The sequence below is a fragment of the Sarcophilus harrisii genome, chromosome 2 (assembly GCF_902635505.1).
Source record: "Sarcophilus harrisii chromosome 2, mSarHar1.11, whole genome shotgun sequence".
Lineage (NCBI taxonomy): Eukaryota > Metazoa > Chordata > Mammalia > Dasyuromorphia > Dasyuridae > Sarcophilus > Sarcophilus harrisii.
This window is the reverse complement of record NC_045427.1, coordinates 129113459-129130008: the sequence shown is the minus strand read 5'-3', so window position 1 is coordinate 129130008 and position 16550 is coordinate 129113459. Positions and strand designations below refer to the sequence as shown.

Below are 16550 nucleotides of genomic sequence, written 5' to 3'. Positions count from 1 at the left end.
TTGCTGTCTGGTCCTTGGTGGGCCTGCACCTGTCAGGCCCTTCCCATCACATGTCAGTGAGCTGCAGTGGGAGCTCAAGTCTGGACAAAGTAACTTCCTTGCACTTGTTTGTTTATTTATTTACTTAGAAATTCAAGGGTGCCTTTACACAATCAAATCCAGTGAATAATTCAGGCTGGACTGGGGCCAGCCTGGGCTGGCTCTGTTGACTATCTCGTACTTCCTCCCGCCCCCAAAAACACCCCAGATCCGCCCCAGCTTGCTTCCATCACTCCAGCCTCTCCATTGGGCATTCTCCTGGAGGAGAGGACCCCGCCCACTCCATCACACAGTCCCCACCTCTGTCCCAGGAATTTAAAGGAGCCGGGAGCTGTTCAGGGAGCTCAGAGCTGAGATTCAGCCAGGAGCCTGCAACTTCGGAGAAAGGCATTGGAGGGATCCAAGAGAGGAGAGGTAGGTGGGATATCTGCCCTTCCGCCACTGTCTGTCAGCCCACCCCCATAACCCCTTTCCCCTTTGTCATGAGTCCTGAGCAAAGCCCAACAATGAAGGGATTTCTGAAAGTTAGGATTAGTTTTACACTTTGGGCAGAAGAGGGACCTCTTTCTTGTAATTCTCCCCATTTGCCCTGGGATTTGATGAAATGCTGGAGCCAGGGCAGAGGTCTGAGAGATTTATATTATGAAGAAAAGAAGGAATATAAAGGAATTGGGAATGAAAGAAGGAAGGGATAAAATGCCAATTCACAATCTTCCAGTTCTGGGGTATGGGTCAGGAAGTTTAATAGGTATAGCCCTTGGAGAAGAAACTTCTGATATGCAGAGTCAGGGAAAAGTGAAAAGCAATATGCAAAAATAATTAGAATATCTGATGACTAATGGACCTGAAGTTGTCTTCACTGGGACATTAGCATGATGTCAGTTTACCTGCCTAATACTGGGTAGATAGCTCCTAATTAGGAATTGGAAAGTAAAGAGGGAAGACAAAGGTCCTTTTAGCATGATTTTAGTTACCTGTTGCATGGGGTTGAGAGGGTTGGGGTGGAGGTGTGCACAGGAGAAATGATCTGCACACACAAAGACCTCTGTGCTCTTTCCCCAGATTTCTTCTTTATGTTCCCTACTGTTTTGTCCCAAACTTCCTTACCTGACTGATGATACACAGTGAATTGTTTAAGGATTTCTTTCTCCAATTGTAGAATCAAATTCATAAGATTAATAATATCCTTTAGTCATACAGCACTTACCCCACTGGAAGCCTATAAACCTCTCTAGATTTTCATTTGTGTAATCTTTAATTTTCTTAAATTTCCAAGGAAGAAAGAAGGAAGCAAAAATAGTGAACTCTCAGACCACTGCTGGCAAACAGCTTGAAGGAGGGTAAGGACTTACATAAAGTCAAACAGCAATTTGGTGGCAGATCTGGACTAGCAACTAAGATCTGATTCCTTGGTGATAACCCAAGCCACTAATGTCTCTTACTCATCCTCTTCTAAATAAACAAAAAACAAAACTCAAAGTTATAAGAAAAAAAGCAACAGGGAAAAATGGAATAGTCTTGCTGATAATGTTTTATATTTTCAACCCAGTGAAGAAAACTCCCATTCTCATGGATATATAGGGACATTTGAGGATCTAGGCAATTAGGAGTTCTTGGATCAATATATGAACACTCAGCATAAAAAAGAAGAATATTTCCTATTGGTGCATTAGTAAGAATACCTCAGCTATTGAATTATAAATAGCACCATTCCTCTCTTTAGTGTTGGCTAACCTTCCTTTTCAGAGATGCCAGCCTTAGCCAAGCAAATAATAACTTTCTTCTCTCTACCTGGCTCATTCTTATTCCTATCTCCCCTAGGCCATTTCCATTTATCTCCAAATGTCTGGAGCCAGTTTCTCCTGATATTCATGATAATTCCTCATTTGTAAGTATAGCATTTGTAGAAGTACCCCTGCTCCCCTGGGACCTAGCAGAGTGTCATTTGAGACAGAGAAATGCTGTTTCTAGGACATGAGATACTGACACATCCAGAAACAGCAAGAACCTTAAGAAAAGTCTGATTCATTAGCTTGTAAATTCCTATATACCAGAGGAGTCTTACTCAGGAAATGAATGTTGATTGAATAGGTTATAATAGTATTATCTCTCATCTGGTGTTTAAAGCAGTCAGCTACAGCCAAGTCTACATGATGCTAAACATCTGGGGGGAAACTGAAGAAAGGGATTAATTCCAAAATTAGACTCAATATCCTTATTAAGCATCAGGTTGAAGTTTATACTCACAGTTGGGAATGAGATATTAGAGCTCAGGAGAAGGATGAGGGTTAAATATGTAAATTTTCTCCATCAGTGGAGAGATGATCTTTGCATCCATAGATACTGATGTAATCAATAAGACAGAGTGTAGAAAGAGAAGACACAGGACAAAGCTCTAGGAACACTCATTGCTAGGGAGTAGGACACCAATTGATACCTGCTGCCAAATGCCAGTCTCCTCTCTTCAACCACCAAAAAATATCCTTAACCTCTTCCCCTATCTGAAGGCTTTCAGTTTCTAGCCTAGTCAGAGAGCCTAGGTCATATAGGCTGTAAATATCCTAGTTAGGAATTGAGCCCAGATGAGTTCATTAGTATGTCTCAAGATCAGTACTTGGTCCTGTGCTGTTCCACATTTTTATCAGTGACTTGGATGGAGCTTACCAAGCTTTTGAAATTTTCAAATGGCACAAGATTGGAAGATATTAACAAATATTTGGTTAACAGGATCAGGATTCAATAAAATCTGGAGAAGCTAGAGCAATCAGTCAGTCAGTCAGTCAGTAAACATTTATTAAGTACCTACTATGAACTAGGCTAAGTACTGGAACATTGAGACAGATCTAATAAAATTACATTTAATTGGAATAAGTGTTGAGTTCAAAAAATTAAGTTTACAAGAACAAGATGTGGGTGTCATGACTCGGAAGCAATTTGGCTGAATAAAGTCTGGGTATTTTAGTGGATTGTAAAGCTCAATATGAGTCAATAGGATTATATAGCCAAAAAAAAGTAAATAAATAGCAATGAGTGTGCATTTCCAGTGCAATGGACATTTTAAAAAAATAAAACTTGTGCAATCTTAAGTTAAACTAAGTTACACAGGGCTCAGAACTAGGGATATAAAGAATCCTGATGTATTTTACATTAGTCAGACTCTACTGTTGTATCATGTTTAGTTTAAGGCACCTCATCTTTTTTAAAATTAGTTTTTCTTTTAAAAATTTTAATACACTATCTTATTTTCCCAAATATATATAAAGATAGTTTTTAGCATTCATCTTTGCAAAACCTTGTATTCCAGATTTTTCTCCCTTTCCTTCCTCCCCACTTCCCAAGACAGCAAGCAATCCAATATAGATTAAATATGGAAGTATCCCATCTTAGAAGGGACAGTGTGAAACTGATGAGAGTTTAGTGACTAGCAATCAGAATGAGAGAACCTGGATATCATGCCGCAAAAAAACTAACTGAAGGAAGTAGAGATGTTTTACTGGGAGGATTAAGAATGAAGACGGTATATGATAGCCATCTTCCAATATTTGAAGGCTATTCTGTAGAAGAGTAATTGTATTTGTTGTAACTATTGCTCCTAGAGAGAAGACAGGTTCAATGGGCAAAAGTTATAGAGATAAAAGTTTAACTTGATATATGTGTGTATCTTTATTTCTATCTATGTATCTATGTATCTATCTCTGTATCTGTATCTATGTATCTATGTATTTATCTATGCATCTACCTATCTAATCTTCAAACTTCTCTGATAATTAGAACAGTTCCAAAATGGATGGGCTATCTGTCATGGGAGATAGTGAGCTCTCCTTCTTTGGAGGTCTTCAAGTAAAGACCACTGACCTCTTCTCAGGTATGTAGGACAGGTCCGCACCTGTGGGCTGGATGACATTTGAGATCAACTCTGAGATTCAGTAATTCATATTCATGTTTATTCATGATTTCTCTAGGTTTGTCCAACTGGAAGGAAATGAGATTCATTCAATAGCTCTTGTAGGTTCCTTTGAAGATAACATAAGTTGTTTTAAATCAGAGTTATGTAACAGGAACTAGTTTTCTACTATAGATTATGCTCATGTTGTTAGGAGTAAATAAGACAAAACTTTTGATTTCAGATAAATTCTTTATATGATCTCAAATATTTGGATATGTGGGAAATAATTTTTCCGTTTTAATCTGGTTATTTGGCTTGTATAGCCCAAACCCCTAAGTATAAATGCAGAATGGATTTGAACTCAAAACCCAACACTTCTAATGACAGAATAAAATTCCTGTCTCCTGTTTATTTAGTCATTTTTGGTCATGTCCAACTTTTGTGACCCCATTTTGGGTTTTCTGGGCAGAGATACTAGATTATTTTCAGCTCGTTTATTATCGGCTCAGGAACCTGAGACCAACAGGGTTATGTGACTTGCCCAGGATTACACAATTAATATGTCTAAGGCTAGGTAAGTCTTCTTGACTGCAGGTCTGGGCACTCTATCCATTGTGCCGGCTGAGGACCTCTAAAAGTGTTTAAATTCTGTTCTACTATCTTGTATGTTCATCTTATTAGCTCATATTACCAATATCATCATCATGATGATAGCCAGGATGGTAGTTCCTGTTACAAAACTCTGATTGAAAACAACTCATGTTATCTTTAAAGGAACCTACAAGAGCTATTGAATTAATCTCATTTCCTTCCAGTTGGACAAACCTAGAGAAATCATGAATAAACATGAATATGAATTACTGAATCTCAGAGTTGATCTCAAATGTCATCCAGCCCACAGGTGCGGACCTGTCCTACATACCTGAGAAGAGGTCAGTGGTCTTTACTTGAAGACCTCCAAAGAAGGAGAGCATTTATATTTAAACTTTAAAGTTTGCAAAGACCTTTATAAATAAATATCTCTTTTGATTTTCACAACAATCCTGGGAGATGGATGTTATTACCATTTCCATTTTACAGTTGAGGAAACTGAAGCAGACAAAACTTACTTGACCTGTTCAGGGTCATAAAGCTAGTAAATACTGTCTGAGGCCAGATTTGAATTTAGGATTTTCTGATTACCAGCATTTTATCCATCAAGACTATTTAATAATTTGCTACATGGGAAAAAAAAAAACCCAAAAGCAAAACCAAACCTCTTTTCTCTTTTCTCAGTCATGAATCTGCTTCTCTCTGTTAGCAACTCTAATCTATGAGTATTGTAAATATCATAGGAGACTAGGTGAAAGGATGAAAATGGTTTATAGCCATCATCATTACTGGAGAACAATATACAAGGATCCAGATGACTTATTTTACTGAGTGAACTACTCACTTATAAGTGACAATAAAATTTTATTGATTTCATTAATCTGCATGTAAAATAGACTTCTCCAGGGATAATCAAGTGACAAGGAATAAGAATGATTATAGTTAGAGAATAAGATCTGAGAGGAAAGAGGAAAAATATTTCCTTAGCCTGAGGACTAATTTGGCCTAATTTAGTCCAGGCTAGCATAGCCTAATTTAATCTAATTAATTAAGCCTGGTTTACCTTAATACAGTGATAATAATAATAGTTGACATTTACTGTACCTAACAGTTTAAGGTTTACAAAGCCATTCACATACATTATTTCCTTTGAGACACAAAATGTGCTATTATTATTCTCCCCATTTTAAAGATGAAGAAACTGACTGACTAAGCAAGATTAAGTGACTTGCGTGGCTAATATGTTTGCCAGATGGGATTTAAACTTGGGTTACAGTCCAGGTCTAGCCTGGTATGGTCTAACCTAGCGTTGACCAAGGTCAGCTAGCCTTTTGGAGCTGAAAATGGCCTTAGAAATCCCTTAGTCTAACTCTTTGAATTTACTGTCAAAGAAAAGTAAGTTTGGTCACATAGCTGGCTGGTGGAAGAATGAAGACTAGAATGGTATTATATGTTAATAGATAGATATTTAATTGCACCAAGAGATGCTGCTTAAATGTACCCAGCTGTAATAGTGCTATGGATTATCTGCTTGGCAGTTTTTTAATTGGATGTTTTCAGGAACTGTCTATAAGGCATGAGAAAATAGAAAGGAGGAGTGACTTGGGGATAATGTGCTGAAAATGGGTCTATTGTGATCCTGATTTATAAATTTACATAGTTGGGGAGGTTTGCAGGTTTGGGGCTGAGAAGGATGAATTTAACAATTCGCTTTGAATTGTGGCCCCTTCAAGGAGTTCACCATTTGCTTGAGCTGATACTAGGTAGCAGAAAACTCTGTCCGGACCCCATATGAAAGTAGCAGGGAATGGGAATCCCTGAGGATTCCAGAGGAATCTTGGAGGATCCCTAAGTAGCTCTGAATTCTATCTATTGATCTTGCTCCTTTTCTCCCTATTCCCCCAATCCCTCAAAGCCCATTCCTCAAATAATGAACCATGCTCAGAGGTGTTTCCCCAGAACTGCTTATTTGTGGGCTCATTGTTACTTTGCTATTTCAGAGAAAAACACTGAGCTACTAGATACTTCTTAGGAGATGGTTGTTTTTGGTGAGTTAGTCTTCATTGCAAGAGAGCTAAAAAATAGAATCTTTAATAGGTTAAACTGAAGAATGATTTCAGGTGATTATTTAAATCCTTTTGGGCAGTGGCAGGTTTGTTAGACTTTAAAATGTAGTGACAATATATCAAAGGAAGTTCTAAATCCTTTTCTTCTGGAAAGACTCAAAAATAGCAAGAGATGGGAGGAGGGTAGATTATAAATCTGACCACAAGTAATGGTTCATTAAAAAAAAAAAGACCACATAGAAAATGTTATTCTTTTCTTACTCTTCCCTACTTGTTATGATCATAGGAAAAGGAAACGTATTATTTTTGCTTGGTATAACTAAGGTCATGCCAAAGCCAGGGGTGGCCATTTAGGTCACAGAAAGGAAAGATGTTCATAAACTAGAAAAAAAAACAAGAAAGAAAAGATGAAGGTGTTTTTTTGGAAAGTTCCCATTTCCTTATTTTCCAGCCCTACATTTTTATTCATGTAAAGTCTTGTGTCCAACCAAGCCTGGCCATACATGGTCTCTAGAAATGGGTCTTATCCGGGGTAAGATTCTGGAAAAGTCAGTGTCTCCTGTTTTTTTTTTTTTTTGTAATTGAAGGCAACCACTTAAACTTTCAGTGCCCAGCTACCCTCTAAGGCTGTAAATTAAAGAATAGTTGTAGACCTGCCTTGGTGAAGTGTGTGTGTGTGTGTGTGTGTGTGTGTGTGTGTGTGTGTGTAGGGGGGGAATTTCTTACCAGAAAAACTTTCTATATGGATGAAATCATAGATCTAGATCTCCTTCCCCACCCTCCCTCCTTCCCCCACAAAAGATTGGGCACAAGGTCATAACACATGTAGAGCAAATACTTCTATATCAGAGTAATAGAATCAGTGAAAAATAAATAAAAATCTGATAAAATCTGGTAAAGGTTACCCTCCCTGAACAGGAAATAAAATACACTCATAAAAAAACACTATGAATGTAGACAGCTGGTACAGTATGAGATAAAGCTTTATGGGATTGTTAGAACCAGTCACAAGTTGATACATAGGATGTAGGGTATTTGGAGGTAGCAGGGAATAATAACCCCATCAGCTTTTTACCATTAACTGATAAGTGTATTTTATAACTTGGAACCTATAAAAGCCATTTATGTGGAGCTTTGTTTTCCAGTGCACACTTACAAAATTAGAGCTGGAACAGAGCTTAGAAATCACCTATTCTAAACCTTTCATTTTGAAAGGAGGCAAATGAGGAGACATGGCTTGATTAGCAAGCAACTGGGTAAGGACTTGGCACCATCTCTTGTGACTCCAAACTCAGGGATCTCCTTCCTCTTTCTCCTTGCACATTAGTCATAATTCAGTGTGACATAATGAAAGGTGAGTAAAAAGAAAAGGAGGGAGGGAGTCATGTTACCCTACAATGTAAAACGTCAGCTCTCTATTTCCTGATTGTCCAGCATAGAAACTTGAAAGTAAAATGGAGCTTTATTGTATTGTTTTGTATTGCATTTCCTGGATTATGCCATTTGTTTGGGAAGGGTGGAGCATCCTTTTTTAAAAAAATTAATATTTTTATTCAAAATTTTGAATTACAAATTCTTTCTTCCTTCCCTTCCCTCTCTTCTCCATGGGACAGTAAGTAATCAGATATAGGTTAAATATGTGCAATTAGGTAAAACATTTTCATATTAATCATTTTGAACAAGAAAATTCAAATAAAAGAAAAAAGAATGTGAAAAATAATATTTTAGTCAGTTTTCAATCAATCTCAGCTCTTTTTTCTAGAGTCAAATAATATCGCTTCCTTATTAATCCTTTAGGATTGTCTTGAATCATTGTATTGCTGAAAATAGCCAAATCATTCAGAATCTTTCATCAGACAGTATTGCTATCAATGTGTGTAACATTTTCTAGGTTCTGTTCACTTCACTATGCATCAGTTCTTGTAAGTCTTTTAAGGTTTTTCTGAGAGCATCCTACTTGTCATTTCTTACAGCACAATATATTCCATTACAATCATATACCACAGTTCATTTAGCCATTCCCCAGTTAATGGGTATCCTTTTGATTTTCAATTCTTAGCCAGAGGGTGAAGCATCCTTGAAGAACAATAATTATTATACAAGAATCCTATTTCATGATGTTTTCAGGATTTATTTAAATTCGAGCTTCAAAGTTAACATTTCAATGAACAGATTAACTAGAGTTTTCAGAAGGAATCCCTCTTTGTTTCTGTTTGTTGTTGTTGCAACCAGTCTATTGGACAAGCTTAGGCTGGGCTGTAATCATTTAAATAATATCTCATTTTTATAGCACTTTGAGATTTGAAAAGTATGTTCCCCACAACATTGTGAACATCCCCACAAGCATTGTGAAATAAGTAGTGCGAGTAATGTTATCCTGTTTTAAAGAGGAGAAAACTGAGGTTCAAAGAAATTACTTGAATTGCAAGTAAAAGGTGAAAGCTAAAATTCAAACCCATATCTCTCTTGATTCTAACTTCAGTTATATCCAACTCTTTATTACAGTTTTTGAGATTTTGACAAAGATATTAGAATGGTTTGCCATTTTCTTCTCCCACTCATTTTACAGATGAGTAAACTGAGACCAACAGGCTTACGTGACTTGCCCAGGGTCACACAGCTAGAAAGTGTCTGAGGCCAGATTTGAATTGATCAAAGCATAGTATTTTCATTTTTTTGTTGTTTCTTTTTTCCCTTCATGTGTTTTTTCCTTTTAGGTATGATTTTTCTTACACAACATGACAAATATGGAAATATGTTTAAAAGAATTGCATATATTTAATCTATATCAGATTGCTTCCTGTCTTTGGGAGAGGGGAGCTAAGAAAGGGAGGGAAAATTTTGGAATACAAAGTCTTACAAAAAAGAATATGTAAAATTATCTTTACATATATTTGAAAAAATAAAATCCTATTGAAAAAAATTTTTTTAAAGTAACTTGCCCAGTTAGGATCTGAACTGATCCAGATTGCAGGTCTCATCACCTCTTATTTTTCATATTCTTCTTTTGAGTTGTAGGTCTTTTCAAGACCCTGGAAATTTTCTCTTTTCTCTCTACACTTTTTCACTTGGTGACCTCATCAGTGTCTCTGGGTTTAGTTATCGTCTCTATAGAGCCTACTCCCAGATTTATATATCTAGCCCTAGCATGTCTCTCCTAACCTCCAGTCATGCATCTTTATCTGCCTATTGGGTCTTTCAGATGAAATATTCTGCAGTCATCTTGAATTCCACAAGTTCAAATCAAAATTTAATCTTTTGCCTCAAAATTTATGCATTTTATTGCTGACCAGCCTCTATTCATGGATACACTCTCCTCTCTGAGTTTTCCTAATGCTATTCTATCTTGGTTCTCCATGTTCCTGTTCCTTGGATTATCATCCCATTCCCTAGTTATGACTGTTTACCTCTCCTATCAGGGTACTATCTTGATCCTTTTTCTCTTTCTACATTTCCTTACTTGGTGACCTTTTTGGGCCCATTGGGTTTAATGATCATCTCTCTGCAGATGATTCTGAGAGCTATACATCCAGAACTAGTCTCTTTCTTGAGCTCTAGTTCCATAGACTGGATGTTCCATAGGCATCTCCATTTGGCATCCTCAAAATGAACTTATTATCTTTCCTCTTCAAATCTTCCTTCTTCCGAATTTTCTTATTTCTGGTTTTTTTTTTTTAATAATTGTAACTTTTTATTGACAGAACCCATGCCTGGGTAATTTTTTACAACATTATCCCTTGCACTCACTTCTGTTCCGACTTTTCCCCTCTCTCCTTCCACCCCCTCCCCCAGATGGCAAGCAGTCCTATACATGTTAAATATGTCACTAGGATATACCTAGATACAATATATGTGTGCAGAACCGAACAGTTCTCTTGTTGCACAGGAAGAATTGGATTCAGAAGGTAAAAATAATCTGGGAAGAAAAACAAAAATGCAAACAGTTTACATTCATTTCCCAGTGTTCTTTCTTTGGGTGTAGCTGCTTCTGTCCATCACTGATCAATTGAAACTGAATTAGATCTTCTCTTTGTCGAAGAAATCCACTTCTGTCAGAATCCATCCTCATACAGTATCATTGTTGAAGTATATAATGATCTCCTGTTAATGCTCATTTCACTCAGCATCAGTTCATGTAAGTCTCTCCAATCCTCTCTGTATTCATCCTGCTGGTCATTTCTTACAGAACAATAATATTCCATAACATTCATATACCACAATTTACTCAACCATTCTCCAATTGATGGGCATCCATTCATTTTCCAGTTTCTGGCCACTACAAACAGGGCTGCCACAAACATTTTTGGCTCATACAGGTCCCTTTCCCTTCTTTAGTATTATTTCTGTTAAAGGCTACAGTGGTGTCATTCCATGTCACTCAAGTTCACAATCTTTGTATTATCCCCAACTTCTCATTTTCCCTCATTCTTTATATTCAATCAGTTGCTGAGTCTGGCAGATTCTACTTCCACAACATCTCTCATTTCTGTCTCTTTTCTCCACTCACACACAGTTCTAACCATCATTACCTCTCACTTGGATTATCCAAATAACCTCTTAATCTGTCATCTTGCCTCAAGTTTCTCTTACCTATTCTCCTCAAAGTCATAGTCCTAACCCAAATTCCTGATCATATCAATCCCCTGCTCCATAAATTGCAATACTCTCTATTATCCAACTATATGACCTTGTAAAATTCATTTAATCTTTTTTTATATATCAGTTCCTACCCCAAAGAGTGTCAAACTAAAGAGCCTCTAGATCACGTCTGGCTCCAAATCTAAGCTCTTTGGATGCTTGAGGTCAATACAAACTCCTTTGTTTCACATTTAAAGCCTTCTTATAAGCTGTACTGGTCTATCTTTCCAAGCTGATTGTATGTGACTTTCTTAGGTTCTTTACTCATGCTCCAGCCAAATTGGACTGCTTGTTGTTCTTACACAGGCTGCCTCCCATCTCCTGAATACCTCTTCACTTCTACTCTTGGAATCCCTAGCTCCTTTAGGACTCCGCTTAAGTACCAGCTCCTTCCAGAAGCCTTCCCTGATTTGCAGCCCCCCCCCCCCACCCTCTGTCGTCAGTGTCCTCTGCCTTACCTCAAATCACTGTGCATTTACTTTGTATATATCCTGGATTTCCTCTCACCTGTGAACATGTTGTATCCCCCAATGTAAACTCCTCAAGTGCAAGAGCTTTGTGTAGATATTAACTATTAAGTGTCTTGGCCAGGGTCTCTTAATCAATACTTGTGTGTGTTGGGTGGGGAGGGGGAGTAATCATCCCTTTCAGTCTCTGAGACCATTTCTTTAGCCATTATGGCACCCTCCTTCTCATTTGTAAATGAGAATTAAACTGCCAGTGCATTTAGTCCCTAATTCTGCAGAGTTGTTAAGAAGATCAAAAGAGATATTATACGGAAAGTGATCTTAAACTGTAAATGACTGGATAAATGTTCGTTAATGGAAGAATTTCATGGAGATTCGTTTCTCCTGACTTTAGTCTTAGGTTCTTTCCCCTATCACTCATTAGAAAAGATACCAACCGGGGTGAGACACGGGTGTATTGGAATGTCAGAAATGTGCCATAGGTTTGACACAAAAAGCTTCACTGCCCCTTCCTGAAATAGCATGTTAGCTTTTCGGACCAAGGGCCTGGACTTTCCCTTCATTGTGGGACACTTTTCCCTTGTACAAGGTTCGGTGAGTCTTTACCAAAAAACATAAGAAATACATAGAATAACATTGGGTTTCACTTGGTACACTTTGGATTGGAGAAATCCTGTGATACAATCAGCTGGGGGAAAAGTCACCTTATTCTTTGTGAAACAAACACCTGGAAACATTTTTCTAAGCTCATCTTTTTGAAAATTTCAATTTTGAATCAACCTCATCCCCCCTCTCTCTTCTCTCTCACTAGAATTTCCCCTCCTTACTGGCACTGGGGCTAAGAAACGTTCAGAATCTGTCCCCAGATCCATTGTGTGGCTTTTTGGGTTGGTTTTGTTTTGTTTTTTGAGGGGATGCTGCGTTCTCCTTCTCCTTTGCCCAGGCAGTCGTCCCTGACCCCTACCTACCCCCAACTTCTCTGACAAAGGACAGACAAGGAAACTTTTCATGTACCATCCCCCCGCCCCTTGTCCCTTTTCCATCAATTTCACTGGCTCACTCTGCTGGCCTGGTGACTAAGTCCTTTGTCATCCTTCCATCCCACCAGCCCTTCCAGCTGCTCTAATGGGCTCTGTTTATGCAACAAGGGTTCAGCTACAGTTCTGTCTGTGCGAGAGAGAGAGAGACAGAGAGAGAGAGAGAGAGAGACAGAGACAGAAACAGACAGAGACAGACAGAGACAGAGAGAAACAGAGAGACAGAGATGGAGAGACAGATGAAGACAGAGACAAAGAGGAGAGAATCAGAGATTGAGAGAGGAGAGAGACAGAGAGGCAGACACAGAGAGACAGAGAGAGAGAGAAAGAGAGAGAGACAGACAGAGACACAGAGAGAGACAGAGAGAGGAGAGAGATGAGACAGAGACAGATACGGAAACAGAGAGGAGAGAATCAGAGATAGAGCAGAGAGACAGGGAGAGAGAGAGAGACAGAGAAACAGAGAGACGGGGAGAGAGACAGAGAGACAAAGGCAGAGAGAGACAGACAAGAGATAGAGAGACTGCTGAGGAAGGGGAGTGTTAGTAGGGAGATAGAGGGAATGAAAGGTGGCAGGGAAGCACCCTCATTGAGAGCCAGATTTTTAAAAAATCAGGAAAATGCCAACTTTTGGAAACAGATGAAAATGAAAATAACTTCCTCTTTCTCTGTTTTCTTGTGTCCTAAATGCAAAAAAAGACTGTGTCCACAGAACTGTTGGACATTCTTCTCATCCAAATTTTCTTGCTGAAACTTGACAGAAGGAATCTTTTCCTCTAAGGGAAGACTTTTTTTTTTTTCAACTTCAAAGGAATTGACATTAGAAGTGTGGGCATTCCTTCTATTCATGTAAATAAATCACAGTCTCTCCATACTTTGGTAGATGGTTTCCTGGGTTACTGTGGGCAAGGAAAAAAACTAACCCCCATCATCCAACCTCCTGGTAGAGATCTCCCTGCTTAGCTAGACCAGTGCTTGGATGAGACATAGACTGTTTTCCAGTCTGTAGTCAGGTTTTCCTTTCCACTTTGATGGGACTTGCCAAGATTCATGCTCCATTGATTCAGAGAGTTGAAATTCAGGGTGATCTCCACTCCACAGTGAGGCATTAGAGGAGCACTTTAGAGGAGAGAGACAGGTGAAAAAAATATACAAAATGAATTCCTTCTTCATTTTCCAACACTTAAGATGATGTTCAGTTGATTGTGCCTGGGGTTCCTAGATAGAATTTACTAGGTGTCAACTCAGTACATGCACCTATCATGGACTAGGTACTATGTATGTGATCGATGTATTGTGCACTATGTATATACCTACATATATACATACTATATATGTGTGTTACTATATATATGTTATCTGTGTTAGGGATGAGACGATGAAATTGGGTATCATATCCAAGAAAAAATAGCATTTATATAGTACTTTAAGGTTTGCAAAGACTTTTCTTATGCTATTTCATTTCATTCAGCAAAGACAAGATAATAGTATTGGGGAGTAATCCAAATGGAAGGACTGCTTAATTTAGGATGCAAGAATAAAGGAATTAAATTAATTCATTCACTTATTCCATATTTATCAAGGTCTCAAGGTATGTAGGCTAAGATAATAACTTAGGGGGGCATCAATTTGTAAATATGTGAAATCTGCAAATACTAACAAAAAGATAAATTTATTTGAGAACCATTTGAGGAAATAGAAATGGGATGAAATTAAGAGGAAGTTAAGAGAGAAATTGGGGAAAATGGAAAAAGGGGGAATTTAGGGAAAGTAGGAGAAATTCCCTGTGCTCAGAATATTCCAAAATATATGCCAGTTTGAGGATACCTTGGGATTTTCTCTCATTTCTTTTGGAATGGCCAAGAAATTAAAATCCTGAGCTTTTTCCTGTGTGTGAAGTAAAGACATTCCAAAAAGCAGCAGGTGGAAGCGGGCATGTCTTGAGCTGCCCAAGTCAGACAAAGAACAAAATACTGGACTTTTGTTTCCTACAAGACAGGGAGAGGGGCTGAGTAAAGACAGACACCTAAGCAGGAAATCCCTCTGAGTTCATCTAATATATTATTTGGGGGGAATCCTTCTAGATCAAATATCCCTGCATATCCCTTTTTTCCACCCTTCCAATCCCTGATGTCTATCAGCCCTTCAGGCGTTAGTTTTTCTTCTGTTTTCCAATTGCCAGTTCTCCAGGAAGAGTTCAGTCAGGTATAATGAGCCCCCTTATCTTTCATTCACCCTGAAAAGATCAAGTGAGAAGGTGGAGGATGACAACTTTGGTGGGAGTTTTATAAAAGAACAAAGAGAAAGTCAGTAAAAAGGTAGGAATAAAGGCTTGCAGAGTAAAGATTCGACTGGAGTTATTTCTGAACAGATGGAGGAAGCCTAGTTCCTCAGAGCCTTGGGGGAAGAAAGGGAAGATAAAGAGGAGGGGAATAGGATCAAGAGATTGTTGTGACTGAAGGGAAATGAGTCAAAGGAAGAAAGGCCTTGATTTAATTCTTGTGGATGAAGGTCTGAGATGGCTTGCCAGACCACAAAATAACACCCCAACCAACTAACCTACTTTAAGCGCCAAAGGCAAGACAGAAGGGAAAGGCAAATGGAAACTGAAAGACTGGGATCCAGGAAGAGATGAGTTGAATCCTGCAAACAGGATGCTTGCTCTCATTTTTGCACATTCCCACAGTGCTGGACTCAGAACCATCAACAGAAAATGAGACAGTTGGTTGGGCTGGGATTAGGGAGAGAAGTGACATTTGCTGGTAAACATCAGGAATGTGTCTAGAATCTGTGTCAGTAGCAATGATGGAGAAGGCACTGAGGACAAATTGAGGATTAGCTAATGCTGATGTGCCAGCAAAAAGATCTAAATAACTTAATAGTTTCCTCTGGAAAAAGAGAGACAGAGAGAGTGCATTGCTTTAGTGCAGTTTAGTTAGCCCCAGGCAGCAGTCAGAAATCACTTCTATAAGAACTGAGACTAGGGTGCTTGATAGGTTATAGGGAAGTTCCACTGGACATCTTCTCTTACAGCCTCTATATAGATGGATATATCTTCTGATCTTTAATGCTGGTGTTTTCCATTGTTCTTCACCTTCTCTCTAAAATTGCTCCTCTGTCTGACATCAATGCTTGAGTCACTCACTGGACACTATCCGGGTTCCCATGGTTGAAATCTTAAAGTTATCTTTGGCTTTCATCTCTCTCCCTTACTTCTCATATCCAATCAAATCCCAACCTTGTCAATTCTACTTTGGCAACATTTCTTTTCTTATTAAAACTTTTTATTTACAAAATATTTCCATGGGTAATTTTTCAACACTGACCCTTGCAAAGCCTTCTGTTCCCAATTATTCCCTCCTTCCTCCCACCCCCTCTCTTAGATGGCAGGTAATCCAATACATGTTAAATATGTTAAATCCAATATATGTATACATATTTATATAATTATCTTGCTGCATAAGAAAAATCGGATCGAGAGGGAAAAAACTGAGAAAGAAAACAAAATGCAAGCGAACAACAACAAAAAGAGTGAAAATGCTATGTTGTGGTCCACACTCCATTCCTACAGTCTTCTCTCTGGATGTGGATGTCTCTCTTCATCTCAAAATTATTGGAACTGATCTGATTCATCTCATTGTTGGAAATATTTGGCAACATTTCTCAAATCTGTTTCCTCAACTGGAGTATAAGATCCTTTAGGGAAGAGATAGTGTTATCTCTGAACTTTGCATCTCTCCTAAAGTTTAGAACAATGCTCTATATCTATTACTTGCATAATAAACATTTATTATTTAATTCAGTTTGGCTTTGGATCTGGACAAAA

General features: G+C 38.3%; 1 protein-coding gene across 2 annotated transcripts in view; it reads left to right on the top strand.

The window, feature by feature from the left end:
* The first annotated feature begins 267 nt into the window (after positions 1–267).
* PLAT (plasminogen activator, tissue type) overlaps positions 268–16550 on the top strand; it is a 39537-nt gene continuing 23254 nt past the window's right edge. The window contains exons 1-2 of one of the 2 annotated variants that reach the window (XM_031950773.1): positions 342–453; positions 1861–1927. The gene's annotated coding sequence lies outside the window, so the exon portion shown is untranslated. Of the gene's footprint in view, positions 454–1860; positions 1928–16550 lie in introns of both variants that reach the window. The other variant, XM_003758031.4, reaches the window with a different exon arrangement.